At 45.8% G+C, this 18765-nt stretch overlaps 1 long non-coding RNA gene across 1 annotated transcript; it reads right to left on the bottom strand.

The window, feature by feature from the left end:
• Positions 1-323: 323 nt before the first annotated feature.
• On the bottom strand, positions 324-18330 carry LOC146808944 (uncharacterized). The gene is made up of 4 exons (XR_014965503.1): positions 18294-18330; positions 1202-1290; positions 1054-1117; positions 324-734 (listed from the first exon to the last, which is right to left on the bottom strand). It is a non-coding gene; the product is annotated as an uncharacterized LOC146808944 (long non-coding RNA).
• Between the last annotated feature and the right edge of the window lie 435 nt (positions 18331-18765).

The raw sequence follows: 18765 nt of genomic DNA, 5'->3' as shown, positions 1-18765 counted from the left end.
TTACAGGGGATGGTTGGCATTGATGTGATCATGAAGTTGTGCATAGACTGCTTTTTCAATGGTCTTGACAATGAAAGGCAGATGAGTGATGGGCAGATGGCTGGTGAGGCAATCAGGGTCTAATGTAGGGTTCTTCAAGAGTGGGGTGATCTGGACTGTCTTGAGTTATATCAAAAAACAAGATGATGCGAAGGAACCGATCAAATGATATTTTTCTCAAAATATGAAGGACACCACAAATTACTCCTTCACAATAAGTTATTTATATATTTAAATTAATCATCTGCTAATCATATCATTGTCTGGACACAGTTTCATTTGATAAATCTCTTTTATCAACATATAAATAAAAAAAGTTCCAAATATTCATTTCATACGTAACTCAGTGAACATCGGTCCATTACTCAAACAAAGAGAAAGGAAGGAACATAAACACAAACAACAAAAGGCATTTAATCCATTCCTTATTCCCCTACAAAAAATAATAATGGATGTTGACACTATTATCGTGAGCATTCCATTGTTTGAAGTCGCCCCATTGGATAGTACTAGGAGGTAGTAACCGTTATACCTCTTCCACAATTTATTGGTACTATGTATATCTCAATTCAAACAATGATTTAAATTCTTCCGGGGCACTTAATATTCAACAGTAGTCGACGCGTTTCAGCCCAACTTGCTTGCGGGCCTCATCAGGACTAGGGTATATAAGGATATATCTCCTGGAACAACATCTATAATATAAACAAAAATTTACAATATATACAACTATCTATATATGTACATTCACTAACACACATTCTAAAAGATATGCACAACCTCTCTGGGGGTGGCAGTACCAAAGAAAAACCAATAAACACCAATAGTAGGGCTCTAAATATGTAAAGAGACCAAATCACCAAGACAGTTCTAACACCCATGTATTGAAATCTCATGGCTACCAGGAAAGATTTAAATAAAGCCAACAACAAACTAAAATAAAACCAATAAAGAAAAAAGTGAACTATATCCGGATGAGTATATACACCAAAGTACGAAGCACTCTAGGATTACCAATTCCGCAGCAATCGGAGTTGTCTAATTTCACAGCGGCATAAAATCCATGGCGAGTAATGTTCTAAGTGGAAAACAATGGGGGACTGAATTAGATCGTTGCAAGAAATGTGGAAACACGCTAAACAAACAACAACCCATATCTTACCTATTGGGCCATGGCCTTCCGGGTCAAACAAATGCACTGGGGGCGTATGAATCCCAACCCCGCACTAGCGTCTATTCTTCTTGGAAGATCTACCGGGGAAGGAAAAATAGCAGGCTATCAAAAACGGGACCGGGCAACAAGCACGGATCTACCCTTATAGTAAAAGAGGACCCGAGTATCTAACAAGTCGTACCTTGCAATATTATTGGAATATTATTAAGATGCCGGTTTCTATGTTATAGCTGGATGAACCAAGAACAATGCAATGGAATGCACTCAAAGCAACTATCTGTGGTGCAGATTACCTTGAGCAGTTGGATAGATAATGTTGTGTTGCAGAAATTAGCAGAGATATGAAAACATGCATTGACATGCTGGTGGGAAGGCTCCCTCTATTTGAAATACAACAGCACCTCTTCTTCAAATCCTACTTCACTAGTACCAGATCCCTACTCTCAGGACATTTCCACGAACATCCAACCCATTGAACTTAAGTTGTTTCACTCCTTGAATTCTTTCCTCAATGGTCTTTCTTCTCCTCCTTGACAGACCCAGTTCCATTTTCACCTTCTTTACCCACTTCTTCCATCCCCAGTATGGAGTGCCCCTATTCCCTACCCCCTTCCTCTGCACCCGCTCGGAGACTTTAGTTACAGTGTCTTCAAAATCCTCTTTCCGGTAGATTTTACACACACGAGTCGATTGACTACGAAAACTGCTAAAGTTCTCCATTGGACTAAAGTACTGAGGGGGTGAAACCCTTTCCCACAGTGCTTCGTGTCCATACCCTGGTTTGCTGTGCAGTGGCACAGACTGTTGCAGACAGCTACAGTTGTCAAGCTGGAAATACAGTACAGAACCCATGGTGTAGAGAAGAAGCTGCACTTTTGAGTATTACACTGTGAGTTTATTGGAAGAAGGAGTGAAGCAGCCTCACTCAGCTCAGTCTGACCAAATATAATACCTCAGAGCTCCAACCACCACCCTTGGAGACGCCAGCCACCAATTGTTCAACACTAGTGAACAGAATGTTCTTCTTGAGGGAGAATGGAAAAGGCAGAACAAATGGGGAGATGATGGCAGATTTACTATGAAAGAGTGCACAGCAAGATGATTTTATTCATTTTTATTCAGATATATATATATATATTTTTTTTTTCACCAATATTGCCCGCAAGCTATTGAAAGCGCACACTCAGCAGACTGAACCATCCGGTTTATTCACTCAGGGCAGGAGCTGGAACTGCTTCCGTTGGATTATATCTTGTAGACCTGACGCGTTTCAAGGGTTGTGCCTATCTTCAGAGGTCGCTTTTAAAATGACTCGTGCAGTCAGTTCTGATTGATTTACTTCAGCTGGATTCATTCAACGCCCTCAGTGGGCCTTGCTTAGTGCTCGCAGTGCATGATGGATTCAGTGGTTCAATCCAGGACAATGAATTACCTATAGTAGGTACTGCCACAATGTCACAATTTTATAAAAAGCATTGTTCACCCACAGTGGGCTCCAGAAAGCAGTGCAAGCTATTTTTCCCTCAGTTTGCCGAGCCGTATTCCAGTCTGGACTCAGTGCCGAACGCGGCCCCCTCATTAGTTTCGAGGACGGTGCTGCTTTCCGCGACAGGGCTGCCGCGTTAATATTTTTCACCAATATTGCCCGCAAGCTATTGAAAGCGCACACTCAGCAGACTGAACCATCCGGTTTATTCACTCAGGGCAGGAGCTGGAACTGCTTCCGTTGGATTATATCTTGTAGACCTGACGCGTTTCAAAGCTTGTGCCTATCTTCAGAGGTTGCTTTTAAAATGACTCGTGCAGTCAGTTCTGATTGATTTACTTCAGCTGGATTCATTCCACGCCCTCAGTGGGCCTTGCTTAGTGCTCGCAGTGCATGATGGATTCAGTAGTTCAATCCAGGACAATGAATCACCTATAGTAGGTACTGCCACGATGCCACAATTTTATAAAAAAGCATTGTTCACCCACAGTGGGCTCCAGAAAGCAGTGCAAGCTATTTTTCCCTCAGTTTGCCGAGCCGTATTCCAGTCCGGACTCAGTGCCGAACGCGGCCCGCTCATTAGTTTCGAGGACGGTGCTGCTTTCCGCGACAGGGCTGCCGCGTTAATATTTTTCACCAATATTGCCCGCAAGCTATTGAAAGCGCAGGGGTATTGGGAGGGCTGTATACCAGGACCCCCGAAAAGATAGCTGTAGAGGTGTCTGAGATGGAAAAATATAGAGCCTCTATGGGCCCTGTATTCATGATTTTTCTGGACGTGAGTCTGTAGAATAACCGCGATTCCGCCTCCGGTTTTGGAGCCTTCGCGGCTTACACCTGTAAGGCGGTAGCCCGGGGGCAAGGCAAGAGAAATGTCTGGGTTGGAAGAGTCTTTAATCCATGTCTCAGTAAGGAAGAGTAAGTCCCAGGACATGGATGAGAGCAGCAGCCAAATGTCACTAGCGTGGCATGGCAAAGAGCGACAATTCAGTAATCCCATGAAATATGTTCGTATGGGTGTGGGATGGATAATTGATGGATCATGGGGGCATTTTGCATAAGGAAAAAAGGAGAAAGGGCAGCTGTTACATTTAAAAAGGAGGGGGCTAGTCAGTGGGAGGTTGCACTGTGTTGATGGAGTGCAAATTGTCTTTCTTAGATCCAGAAGCTGTGATCTAGACCAGACCTGCTTCTGTGCAAGGAGCGTGGCCTGAGGGTTCGCCAGTAATGTCGGCAATAATGTTTGTTTTGAATCCCGCGGCAGCGCTAAGATCCACTGCGCGGGGATGCCAAGTGCGTGCTGAGCCCAGAAATAATGCCCAGGGAGAGGAGATCAGGTGGGTAAAAACACAGTAATGACACTCAAAAATGTTTTTAAAGTAGCGATCGTTCTCCCGGCTTCCGCCTCAGGAGATGGTTGTCTCTTACTGGCGCTTGTAATCAGCGTCCTTTAACTAACTTTCGGCGGGGAGCGTGGCCTCACGATAGGGGCGTGGCCTGAGGGTTCGCCAGTAATGTCGGCAATAATGTTTGTTTTGAATCCCGCGACAGCGCTAAGATCCGCTGCGCGGGGATGCCAAGTGCGTGCTGAGCCCAGAAAAAATGCCCAGGGAGAGGAGATCAGGTGGGTAAAAACACAGTAATGACACTCAAAATTTTTTAAAAAGTAGCGATCGTTCTCCCGGCTTCCGCCTCAGGAGATGGTTGTCTCTTAGGGGAGGGGAGGGAGGCTGCCTGCTTCCTGTTCAGCATGAGAGCAGGAAAATGGGACCCGACCAGGAGCTGTGACGTCGTGGGACCCTAGAAGGTAAGTTTATTTTTTATATTATTTAAACCCCCCACGCAAACCCCCCCGAAAGCAAGTCCCCCCACCCGCGAGTCATGCCGGCCCTGACTGGGACACGCCTGTCTGTAGCTTGTGAGTGTGATCCATCCTCTAGGTACAACGCACTGGCTGCATCCCGACACGGCTGTTTATACCTGGAGACGGCGATCCGTCCTCCAGATACAACGCGCTGGCTGCATCCAGGACACACCTGTCTATAGCTTGTGACTGTGATCCATCCTCCAGGTACAACGCGCTGACTGCATCCAGGCACACCTGTCTGTAGCTTGTGACTGTGAGCCATCCTCCCGGTACAGAGCCATGTTTGCATCCAGGACATACGTGTCTGTAGCTTGTGACTGTGATCTGTCCTCCAGGTACAAAGCGCTGATTGCATCCAGGACACGCCTGTTTATACCTGGAGACAGCGATCCGTCCTCCAGGTACAACGCACTGGCTGCATCCAGGACACGCCTGTTTACACCTGGAGACAGCGATCCGTCCTCCAGGTACAACGCGCTGGCTGCATCCAGGACACTTTTTTTCACACAAGGAGAGTGAGAGAAGAAACAATCCAGTTGCGTTCTCCCAAGAAGACTTTTTTCCACTGTAAGCAACTGTTGTCTACCTGTAGGCCCCCGAGGACTACAGTAGTATCCGGAAAATTCTACGATGTTCACTTTTTCGGGTGGAATATCAAAGATATTGAAGAAGACACCTCACTCACATAATAGTGACATGCTTCATCATAGGCGTTTTCTCCACACCCAGATAAGGTGGTACTATCTGGGCGGACTCAACCAAAGATGTTTTGGGAGTTCTTATATAAGATGATAACTGGTTAAGCAGGGAACCAGATTTTTTTAATACAGTAAAAATACCTACAAGTATACCCCGGTTTATCCTTTATTCTGGGGTACTCGTGGTACCATTAAAAACGTGTGTTGGGGTTCTTTTGAATATAATTTTTTCAAATATACCCTCATATATGCGCCAACATGTTTCGGCCCACGTTAATAGCCCTATCGGGTCTGGGGCCTTCGTCAGGGCATTGAAATTCTGTTCCTAAGTTTAGGGTCCCCGCCTGATCTCTATGCATATATTTCATGCATACCACTCATGAGGCCTAATGCACTCACCTAAAAATCTTGTGCTCGAAATCCAGTAGATTTTCTACTGGTAGATGCTTGATAGCATCACGCAGGATTTGTGTATCAAGGTGGCGTCCTGTAGTCACACATTCGTCAAGGATTCGCCACCGCTTTTCCACCTAATGGACACACCACCTGCATCCAGGACATACGTGTCTGTAGCTTGTGACTGTGATCTGTCCTCCAGGTACAAAGCACTGACTGCATCCAGGACACGCCTGTTTACACCTGGAGACAGCGATCCGTCCTCCAGGTACAACGCGCTGGCTGCATCCAGGACACGCCTGTCCATAGTTTGTGACTGTGATTCATCCCGGTACAAAGCCAAGGATGCGTCCAGGACACGCCTGTCTGTGCCTGGTGAAGGTGGTCCTCTCTCCAGGTACAAAGCCCTGGCTGCATCCAGGACACGCGTGTCTGTACCTGGTGACGTAAAATCGGTCCTCCTGGAACAAAGCCCTGGCTGCATCCAGGACACGCCTGTCTGTGCCTGGTGATGGTGATCTGTCATCCAGGTACATCTAGGCCCTTCAAACGGAAAATGAACAAACGTGGCCTCCTTTTACCGAGCCCCACACACCTTCTGTGAAGATTGAATGTATCTTCCCCTTGCCACATGCATTATTGCTGATTGTACTGGATAAGGGTGCAATATGGATATTAAATAACGTATTAGTTCCCTGTATGTGCATGGGCTTCGATCAGCAGACCCAGCCCTGGAGGGGTCTGTGTCCACCTGCGCCTGTCCCGCCTCGTTACAGGCGTCTGTGCTGGCAGCATTGATGGAGCACAGATGTATATCCGGTGCTGATCTCCTTGCTGTACCCTCCACACCGCATCCTGATTCTCATGCAGGTTCAACTCATGTGTAAAAGGCTGGATGGAGTGTGTGTTCAAGGGTGGACATGTCTTGGAAACCCTGGGAACACTCCGACGTGTTTCAACCCATTCCCACCCTAGAGCCGCCGGAGTCAGTCTTGTCAAAGGCTGCAGTAAAGAGGCTCTGACATTGCTGGGGGTCCCGGGAAGGAGCTTCAGCACAGGAACAATATGTTCCAAGTGGAGGGAAGAAAGGGCCAGTACACAAATGCATCGGCATTTTCGTATGCACAATTGTGCGCTGCCAACCATAGCGCCTACACCAATGCTTCCGCGTGCAATTAATTGTGATTCCACATACGTTTTCTAGATACTCTTCAAATGTGCAACTGCCGCAGATAACTCCGCGGAATGTTTCTGAGACCAAAAAACATGGAAATCCTCATGCGTTGCAACAGACGTCATAGCTGAGGGTACAGATCTCCAAATCCTCCTATGAGTGGGGAATTAAGTAGCTGAGTGGTGTGGCGGTTCATGCTGCTAGCCCTGTGAGCTGCAGCAACACCTCTCAGTGCACCTTCTCAGCATGACGTGCGAGTGACTCTACCCCATCCCCACCTGTCCCTCGGAGGGACTGGGCTCGTGGAGTTGTCTATTACCCTAGGCCAGCCCTCCTCGACTGCATCATTAGTGGCAGCGCAGGGTGGCCAGGCTGGAAAGAGAAACCTTCGTCTTTGTGTAGAACGTGTTATGAATTCACCTCGTCATGTCCCGCCGTCTGGTTTCCATGGCACTCGACAGGCTGATGAGGCCCCGCACCCCTTCAGTGCCCCTCTCAACCTTGCTCTAACAGGGCTTTTGTGGCCAAGGGGGAAGTCAAGGGCTCGCGCTGTAATTTATTGAAAGAAAATAAGTACAAAGGGCAGAGGTAAGGCTCAAAGGAGTGACCCTCCTGGGAAGCCATGGGCGAAAATGTAGATGAACAGCCATGAACTGGCCTGACTGGCGACAGGGGAACGACACAAGGCCTGGTGGGCTGGTTTACAAGGACAAAACAGTATTTGTAGTGGTCCTAAGGCCATTGCTTTACTCATGTAAGGGAAGTTGTGCACGAAACTCGCAGGCGCTGCTACACAATGGTAAGGGGACCAGCCTTCGACGTCCATTATGGGTCAGTTTATAAACTCCAACTATCACAACAAACGTTATAAAATGTCAGAAACATACATACACAAGCCACACCCCCTTTTATGGACTGGGCGGGGTTATCCATGGGCCAGTAGCATAGGAACTGACAAAAAAGAAATACAACAATATAATTCCCAGGATGCCAAAGCATGGCCTGTGATTGGCTGATCCCTCCGGCTGCATCACAATCCTACATTATGATGCCTCACCTGGCTCTCTCTGGACATGCACCTGGTCAGAATGTTGACACACGTCTCATGAACAGCGGCATGGGGTCACTTTAACACGGGGAGCAGAGTGTGGGTACTGGTGGCTACTAACACGCCTCTTGGGGCAGGGAGATGTGGCTCAGTTTGTTCGCCCTCCTGGGTCTGCTCTTCGCAATGCCTAGAATCAGCGCAGAACCCAGTTGCTACTACTGCTTTGGCAAGCTGGCTGACATGTTTGATATCTGTTTATTACTGGTTGGAATCAAAGATGAAAAGTTGTTCAAAGACTGTATCAGAAGGATGGAGTCTGCCCTGAAAGTGTATAACAAGATCAAAGTTGGTAAGTCAAACCCCTTAATCAGATCATGGAGCCACTACCAAACGGGGCTGGGCGCGGAGCTGGGGGCTGGAGGAGGAGGCGGGGTCGTGCGCTAGGAAGACATTTGATTGGTTACAGTCGAGTAACCTATTTATAACCTAGAAATCTTTAGATCTTGACAACACGTCCACACAAGAACACAACGCTGCAGGATGACACAGGAACACAAATATTGACAAATAGCAGAATTGGCAGTTATTTATAAAGAGGTGAAAAAGCACAAGGTGCTCCATCCTATTTCATTTAGATGTTCCTGGTACTATGAGTGAGGTCTATTAGGAATGTAAAGGCTGTTTCAGGTGTCAACAGTAAAGAGCTAGTGTGGGACATTTTCCAGATCCTGTTGGGTGTGGGTAGTATCTAGCATTTTCCAAGGTAACCATCCACCAGGGTCTAAGTTATTCCCCCCCAGAGCGTTCAGGGAGAGCAATACATCAAATCCAGAAGGAAGGTGTAAAGGAAATTGAAGGGAAAAGTGAATTGAAAATGTTGTTGAAATTCAAATCCATAGTAACAGAAATAGGAGCAGGTTCCTTGGAATCAGCAGAGCGTGAGTCCGATTGGCCGGGCATAAAAGATAAAGTTACGATCAAGATGAGCACAAAGTGTAAAATGAACGAGATAGTCAAGACGTTTCAGTAAGAAAGAGTGCAAGGTAGGCTACAGGAATGAGTCACATGTTTGGAACCTTTCTGGGCTCCATATCAATTGTTTGAGGGGCTAAGTGCAAACACATTAATGTAAAAGGACAGAACCACTGGGTTATCAGGACAGACACTTCATCTGGAGCAGTACAATCCAACAAAACTTCTTGGGATAGACTCTTCCACTACGGGAGTTTCATCCAACCAACCTACCTAGGATACACACTCCCACCAGAGGAGTACCACCCAGCCAACCTACTTAGTATACACACTTCCACCAGAGGAGTACCACCCAGCCAACCTACTTAGTATACACACTTCCATCAGAGGAGTACCACCCAGCCAACCTACTTAGTATACACACTTCCACCAGAGGAGTACCACCCAGCCAACCTACCTAGTATACACACTTCCACCAGAGGAGTATCACCCAGCCAACTTACTTAGTATACACACTTCCACCAGAGGAGTACCACCCAGCCAACCTACTTAGTATACACACTTCCACCAAAGGAGTATCATCCAGCCAACCTACTTAGTATGCACACTTCCACCAGAGGAGTACCACCCAGCCAACTTACTTAGTATACACACTTCCACAAGAGGAGTATCATCCAGCCAACTTACTTAGTATACACACTTCCACCAGAGGAGTACCACCCAGCCAACTTACTTAGTATACACACTTCCACCAGAGGAGTACCACCCAGCCAACCTACTTAGTATACACACTTCCACTAAGCAGAGTATCACCCAGCCAACTTACTTAGTATACACACTTCTGCCAGAGGAGTACCACCCAGCCAACCTACTTAGTATACACACTTCCACCAGAGGAGTGTCATCCAGCCATCCTACTTACTATACACACTTCCACCAGAGGAGTACCACCCAGCCAACTTACCTAGTATACACACTTCAACCAGAAGAGTATCATCCAGCCAACCTACTTAGTATACACACTTCCACCAGAGGAGTACCACCCAGCCAACTTACTTAGTATACACACTTCCACCAGAGGAGTATCATCAGGCCAACCTACTTAGTATACACACTTCCACCAGAGGAGTACCACTTAGTATACACACTTCCACGAGAGGAGTACCACCCAGCCAACCTACGTATTATACACACTTCCACCAGAGGAGTATCATCCATCCAGCTAACCTACTTAGTATACACACTTCCACCAGAGAAGTATCATCCAGCCAACCTACTTAGTATACACACTTCCACCAGAGGAGTATCATCCAGCCAACTTACTTAGTATACACACTTCCACTAAGTGGAGTATCACCCAGCCAACTTACTTAGTATACACACTTCCACCTGAGGAGTACCACCCAGCCAACCTACGTAGTATACACACTTCCACCAGAGGAGTATCATCCAGCCAACCTACTTAGTATACACACTTCCACCAGAGGAGTATCATCCAGCCAACTTACTTAGTATACACACTTCCACCAGAGGAGTACCACCCAGCCGACCTACTTAGTATACACACTTCCACCACAGAAGTACCACCCAGCCAACCTACTTAGTATACACACTTCCACCTGAGGAGTATCATCCAGCCAACTTACTTAGTATACACACTTCCACTAAGTGGAGTATCACCCAGCCAACTTACTTAGTATACACACTTCCACCAGAGGAGTACCACCCAGCCAACCTACGTAGTATACACACTTCCACCAGAGGAGTATCATCCAGCCAACCTACTTAGTATACACACTTCCACCGAGAAGTATCATCCAGCCAACCTACTTAGTATACACACTTCCACCAGAGGAGTATCATCCAGCCAACTTACTTAGTAGACACACTTCCACCAGAGGAGTACCACCCAGCCAACTTACTTAGTATACACACTTCCACCACAGGAGTACCACCCAGCCAACCTACTTAGTATACACACTTCCACCAGAGGAGTGTCATCCAGCCAACCTACTTACTATACACACTTCCACCAGAGGAGTACCACCCAGCCAACTTACCTAGGATACACACTTCCACCAGAGGAGTATCATCCAGCCAACCTACTTAGTATACACACTTCCACCAGAGGAGTACCACCCAGCCAACTTACTTAGTATACACACTTCCACCAGAGGAGTATCATCCAGCCAACCTACTTAGTATACACACTTCCACCAGAGGAGTACCACCAAGCCAACCTACTTAGTATACACACTTCCACCAGAGGAGTACCACCCAGCCAACCTACTTAGTATAAACACTCCCACTAAGTGGAGTATCACCCAGCCAACTTACTTAGTATACACACTTCCACCAGAGGAGTACCACCCAGACAACCTACGTAGTATACACACTTTCACCAGAGGGGTATCATCCAGCCAACCTACTTAGTATACACACTTCCACCAGAGGAGTATCATCCAGCCAACTTACTTAGTAGACACACTTCCACCAGAGGAGTACCACCCAGCCAACTTACTTAGTATACACACTTCCACCACAGGAGTACCACCCAGCCAACCTACTTAGTATACACACTTCCACCAGAGGAGTGTCATCCAGCCAACCTACTTACTATACACACTTCCACCAGAGGAGTACCACCTAGTCAACTTACCTAGTATACACACTTCCACCAGAGGAGTATCATCCAGCCAACCTACTTAGTATACACACTTCCACCAGAGGAGTACCACCCAGCCAACTTACTTAGTATACACACTTCCACCAGAGGAGTATCATCCAGCCAACCTACTTAGTATACACACTTCCACCAAAGGAGTACCACCCAGCCAACCTACTTAGTATACACACTTCCACCAGAGGAGTACCACCCAGCCAACCTACTTAGTATACACACTCCCACTAAGTGGAGTATCACCCAGCCAACTTACTTAGTATACACACTTCCACCAGAGGAGTATCATCCAGTCAACTTACTTAGTACACACACTTCCACCAGAGGAGTACCACCCAGCCAACCTACTTAGTATACACACTCCCACCAGAGGAGTACCACCCAGCCAACCTACTTAGCATACACACTTCCACTAAGCGGAGTATCACCCAGTCAACCTACTTATTATACACACTTACACCAGAGGAGTACCACCCAGCCAACCTTCTTAGTATATACACTTCCACCAGAGGAGTATCAGACAGACAGACATAAATACTTTATTTCGACTCCAAAAGAGCCATAAAAGGTTGTACAAACACAATTTCATAAATAAAAAAAAAGAGCACATCCACATATACAAAATTTTCAGATTTTTTAAATGATCAGTATCTTCTACGAATCTTAAAAGCGGTAAAAAGGTCATTTAAAATACATTGTATGATCTCAACTGTTCCTAGGGGGAGTAAATACTCCATTGTCAATTTATAATTCATAATCCCTGCAGCAAGTAATAAAGGACATATAAACAGTTTCCTCTGGGAGAGTGTAAAGACTACAAAAGAGAATAAAGTATAAAGTGCTTTGAGGTGAACGATTGTCACACGGACAAACAGGGAATGAAGCAAACCATGTGCCTTGGATGGGAAAGGTGGGTAAAAAGTGTACAGTTTTTAAATGCAACCTTGTCAACAAAAATGTCCTTCTTTCATTTAAGTCAATTTGCAAGTACAGGGCAGGCTCTCTCTGCAGTTGTGAGAGGCGCTCTAGCCGACCAGTCATACTGTGTATAGGGCCAAACCCGACAAAGTGACTTTATAGTGACTGGTGGGTCATTTTTTAGCATATTGGGGTTTGAATAATACTCTGAGACACCCATTTTAGCAAAACACGATTTAAAATACCTTAGCCAGGGTATGTCTAAACTATTATTCAGCTTCATGCAGTCTGTCAGTATTGTTCGACAGAGGGCAGCCTCTGGATTCTTCCAGGTTTTTAACCAAAGCAACAACGGCTGAATCGCTATATAGTCTTTCAGATAAGTCATGCCAACTTCCTTGTGACAGAAAGAAATGGCGGAACACTGAGGCACTGAGAGAAGTCTTCTTAGAAATGTATTCTCTGCTACTGGGAGTGATTTGCAATTAACTAAATTATCGAGCAGGGAAATTGGGCGATAGCAGTGGGGTTTGGTTTTATCCCCCTTTTTAGAAATCGGCACAATAATGGCTTTTTGCCAGGTCTGGGGCCCACTATTGCAGCTTTTAAAACATTGGTAATCAACTGGGCCCAAAAGTAAGCCTGGGCAAAGCACTACGCTACGCTCGCGTAGTTTGCGAAGTTCGCGCTACTTCGCACTACGCGAACTGCACGTAGCACAGTGCGAACACGCGTAGCGTAGTGTTGCGTAGTGCTGCGGTCATTTTTTGCTTGCTCGCGGTCCTCAACGTCAAGTTGGCGACCGCGAGCAAGCAAAATGACATCCCGGCGAGACTTTTTCCTTGTTCGCGATCAGCAACATCAAGTTGGCGATCGCGAGCATGGATAATAAACCTCCCGGCGAGATTCCCAACGCGAGGAGGTCAGGTTTCTCATTGCGAGTGGTCGCGTATGCTCGCGACCGCTCGCGATGAGAAACTACCAGTTCGCGTTGAGAAAGCTGCCGCTCGAGTAAAAATCTACTCGAGCAGCAGAAAACTAAAGTTCGCACTGTGCAAGATGCCATTTTCAATGATTGCAACGTGCCGGGTTGCTTGTCCGCACTGTGCAATCATTGAAAACGACATCTGGCACAGTGCGAACAAGGTACTACGCAGTTCGCGAAGTGCTACGCGTAGCTCGCGTAGTGCGAACTGCACTTTGCGTAGCTTCGCGAAGTGCTACTTCGCGAACTACGCCCAGGGTTACCCAAAAGTCTGCTAAATACAGGTCCACAGGAATTCTACCTGGTCCCGGTGTGGAAATCGCATAAATTACCGTTCGTATTAGCTGAAGCCATTTTGTTTGTGGCATCCATTTTAGTTAGCCGTGTGCTTCTTCCGTCTTCACTGTTGCCTGCTTCTCTATTCTGCTTGAGTCATCAACTAAAGTTAACTCCTTCAGTACTGAGCCAGAGCACTGCGCATGCTCAGAAAGGCCTGTAGCTGCTAGAATGAACCTGTCTTAGAGTGTAACTGTCAGGCTGTTTTAACTGATGTAACCATAAATGTTTCCACTCCCACTTTGTTGACCAAGCAATTTCTGTATGCCCATGTTTGTCAATAACTATTCTTGTATGTGCCAGTACCTCCCCTTTGAGTCTCCATGCTGACTATGCAACAAATGTATATATAAGGCCCCTGGTTTCTGTATTCTATGGACTACCTCATACAGTGCCCAAAGGTGTTGTATAGATGTAGTCCCACTCACTAGAGGTTAATAAATCTATTTCTTTGATATTACAGCTTCCGTGCCAATCTCTTCTTTGTTGGTTTAAGAACCAGTGGACAGATAAGGGTGAACCCCTGCACCAGTGAGCCCCTAAAAAGGCTCATTTCCACACCGGGGCCTTTTTGGGATGACTATTTTCTATAGCTAGTAGTACCCCACTCACCTCAATTGAGCACGGACAGCTCCTATATCACAAGCAATTTCTGTGTCCGGTGATAAGTTAACTGTCCTTGGCTCTGGGGAGAAAATGTCTGAGAAATGGTTAACCCAAGCTTCGGCTGGAATTTTAGGCATTTCATCAGCAGACATGGGAACAGAATTAACCACCTCCCAAAAGGCACAGGAGGCTTTTAAGGACGATGCAGTTTTTAAATCTTCCCAAGCCTTGTCCTTCAGAAAGCGCTTCCTTTCTCCAATTGCCTTTCTATAATCCTTCCTTGCTTTTATTATTTCATTCTTATTTCTCGTGGTCTTTTTTAATGCCACCCATAGCACCTTATGTGCTTTGGAGCAGATCTTATTTATTTATTTGAAAAGTTTTATATAGCGCTGGCTAGACCCGGAGGTATCAGAGAGCTTTACATGAGGATCAGCGAGTTACAGGTTACATAGTTACATCAATTAAATCAAAGAATCAGAGGGAGGAGGAGGGGGATGGAAGGAAACACAACAGGAAAACGAGGAAAGCAATGTCAGATTACCGGCTGGGTAGGTGACGGCCGAGGGGGTGAAACCACGGACAGACTCCTCTATAGCTGCATATGACAGCTCCACCGGGCATCGGCCAAGGTTGCTCGTGCATCGAGGTAAGTACAAACAGTTTTGGTATGTTATGTTATGTTAGGGGTTTCTTATAGAGCGCACAACTCACCCTGGGGCATCTAGGCGCTAACTGGGAGAAGGCAAGACTGAGGGAAAGGAAGATACTAGCTCCTAATAAAAAAAGTTAGAACAGGAAAGTTTTTAATTGCTTCCTAAAGGTAGTCAGTGACGGGATTTTACGAACCGTTATGGAAGCTTGTTCCAATAGCTCGGGGCTAGATATGAGAAAGCTCTGTCTCCCGTGCGTGTGCGACGAATTCTGGGAACTTGAAGGAGGGTTTAAAGTGCTGGTTTGAGTTTCCTGTCTGGAGAATATTTGACTAATTTCTTCCGAAGGTAGAGAGGACCTCTTCCCCTCAAGGCATTATAGGTCAGGCAGCAGATCTTAAAAACTGATCTGTTTCTAATATTTAACCAGTGCAGTTCCCTCAACAGAGGTGTAGACGCTGATCCTGGAGGACGGTTCAAAACAAGCCGTGCTGCTGTGTTCTGAATAACCTGAAGTTTTGCCAGGTGGATTTGACTTACTTCAGCCAGCAAGGCATTCCCGTAGTCTAAGCGGCTAACAACCATCACCTGGACTAGGGTTCTGCGCTGAGATATGAGCAGGTAGGGAAAATTTTTCCTAAGCAACCTTAATCCATAATAGCAGGAGCTGGTTGTTGCTGCTACCTGATCTTTCATGGACAGAGCCTGATCTAATTGGACCCTGAGATTCTTTACAGACTGCTTAGGAATGGGGGGGTGACCGAGTTGACTAGGCCACCAGTCGTCTGACCAGCTGTTTTTGGCTTTGCCTAAAAGCATAACCTCCGTTTTTCCTGGATTGAGCTGGAGGCAATTGCCTGACATCCAGTCGAAGATGGCAAGCATCCCAGAAGCAAAACGGAGTTTGTCGAGTTCTGGGTAAGGTCCGATGGTAAACATAAGCTGGGTGTCATCCGCATATGATATAATTTCAAAACCCAGATGCTCAACTATTGAGCCAAAGGAGCCATATATAGATTGAAAAGAGTGGGGCTCAGGCAAGAACCTTGCGGAACTCCCCTATCCAACAGCATTTTACGAGAGACATACGGTCCCAACATAACAGTTTGGGTTCTTCCCAATAAGTACTGTTCTAGCCATTTCAGGGCTGACCCTTTTATGCCACAGTCCTGGAGTCTCTCCAACAGCTTCGAGTGTGAAATAGTGTTGAAAGCTGCGGAGAGATCAAGGAGGATCAGAACAGCTGAGCCTCCTCTATCGACAGTTAATCTGAGTGAGTCAGTTACGGCCAACACAGCAGTCTCTGTGCTGAAGCCAGGACGGAAACCAGACTGTGAAGGATCCAAAAGGTGATTTTCCTCTAGATACGAACTTAACTGTCGGTTGATGAAGCTTTCCAGGATTTTACCTAGCAGTGGTAGCAGGGAGATGGGACGATAGTTACCCAAGACCAGAGGGTCTGCCGATACTTTTTTCAATATGGGACGCACAACCGCCTCTTTCCAGGCGGTCGGAATGGTGCCCGAGATGATGGAGTTATTGAATAAGTCTCGGATTACGGGGGCACAACTCGGGGCCAGTGCTGCCATGGTTTTAGGTGGACAAACATCCCATGGTGATCCAGATTTAGTCCCCGAAAGAGCTTTAACAACCTCCTCAACTGTAACTAATTTAAAACAGTTTAGGGAACATATTTCCATGGTATTTTGATTCTGGAGTGATTGGGAAAAGGCCGAGGGGGTGTTGGTAGGGGAGGGAAAATTGGCATAAATATTCAATATTTTTTCCCGAAAATAAGAAGCCAAGGAGTCACATAGCTCCTGGGATTCCTGGGGCGTCTGTCTACAGGCTTTTGGGGAGACAAAATCCCAGACAATGCTAAATAGTGTTTTCTGGGAGTTACTCGATTGTCAATTTGGCTAATGATGTATTGCTGTCTAACTACTTTTAAATTCAGATGGTATTTAGACAAAGCCTTCTTATACAGTGCTCTGTTTTCCTCTGACTTGTCGGTGCGCCATCTCCTTTCCAAACGCCGACAGGTAGCCCTTTCTAACTTCAATTCACCTGAAAACCAGGGGGTCGAAACTCTGGCGCAGACTTCATTAATTGTTTTGGAATAACTGCGTCGAAAACTCCTTCCAACGTAGTATTAAAAGTCTCCAATTGTTTGCTGATATCTATAGTATGGTCGGGTTGGTCAAGAGAGAAGATCTCGCTGAATGCCATCGGAGAGAGATTGTCCCACCTCCTACGTAGGATTTGGGGTTGTTTGATGGGCCGCGTTACACAGGATTCGGCCAGGCGGGCTATGTGGATCGTAATCATAATGGTCAGTCCAAGGGAGAGGGTCCGGAAGGTCACATTGAATCCGGTCAGAGTTGGAAAATACAAGGTCCAATAGATGCCCCGCATTATGGGTAGGACCTATTATTCTTTGAGTGAGGCCTATGAGTTTGAGAGAGGCAAGTAGTTTAGTTACTTCTGGGTCATCTACTTTTTCCCCGTGAAAGTTAAAATCTCCCAACAAGAGGAAGGTTTTTGCTGACAATACCTGAAGTGCCAGGTATTCTACTAGCATGTCTACAAAATTTCCCTTTGCACCTGGAGGTCGATATACTACGGCTCCATACCAGGTGTCGGACGGGGAAGCCACAACTTTAAAAATACCTAATTCTAAGTGATCATTGCATACTGCGGAAGCCCATTTTACCTCCAGGTCTTTTTTAAATGCGATGGCAATGCCTCCTCCTTTTTTTTTTACCCCGGTCCAGGTGAATAAATTTGTATAAGTCTGGACCTGACAGTGTCTTATGTTACTCTAGGTTCCAGCTGCTATCGTAATCTATCCTTTAATTTAAATGATTTTGATGTTTAAAAACAAAAAACATCAGGTCTAATCTAGATACCTAGTTTATGCTCTTTTTAGACAAATCAAAAATCACCTTGAATACTACATGTTTAGATTTGATGGTATCTAAAATATTTAAACCAATCTCTCCCTCTGTTATTTGAGGAAAGAAAGGTAAACCGGTTTCTTGTTGTGATACTTAGTTACTGTTCATTTTAGACAAATCCCTCGAACATTACGTGTTAGATTTAGGGATATCTAAAAGTTTTTTTAAAAACAATCCCTCCCTGTATTATTTAAAGAAAGGGGGACAAATAGCAGGTAAACCGGCACCTTGCTGTGAAACACACGTATGCAAAACTACATTCTCTGCAGTTACTCCATTTTACATGCCCAAGACACCTGCTTACCGTGTCCACGCTCTGCCAGTAATGCGTTACGTTTCAAATTGTGTTAAACCCACCTCCTAAAATCTTTTTCCTTTTATAGCAGGAAATACTAAACAGGTGTGTACTGCATCAATTAGTGATTACTGAATGTTTGTTTTGCTGCCATATTCACGATGTAACTGGTTCAGCCATCTTAGAGTGGTCTGCGGAACCCTTACCTGAGGTTAATTGCATGGCTATCTTATATAACGTGGTAACCACTCGGTCTCTTTACGGATATCTTCCACTAATCTGCTTTAAAACCTAATTCCCTTTTGAGCTGGATGCGCACGAAGAAGTTAGAAATTGCTTTGTGTTTGTCGAACCGCCTTGTAAAAAGTTAACAAATTGGTTCGGCCATCTTGAAGTGGTCTACGGAACCACTGATTTGACCTGATCTAATATCGTGGCTGACTTGGGAATAATGGTTAAAGCTGAGTCAGCCGACTTCAAG

This window comes from Triturus cristatus, chromosome 7 (assembly GCF_964204655.1).
Source record: "Triturus cristatus chromosome 7, aTriCri1.1, whole genome shotgun sequence".
In the NCBI taxonomy this organism is placed as follows: domain Eukaryota; kingdom Metazoa; phylum Chordata; class Amphibia; order Caudata; family Salamandridae; genus Triturus; species Triturus cristatus.
Note: the sequence above shows the minus strand (reverse complement) of the source record. Positions and strands in the feature narration are given on the sequence as shown.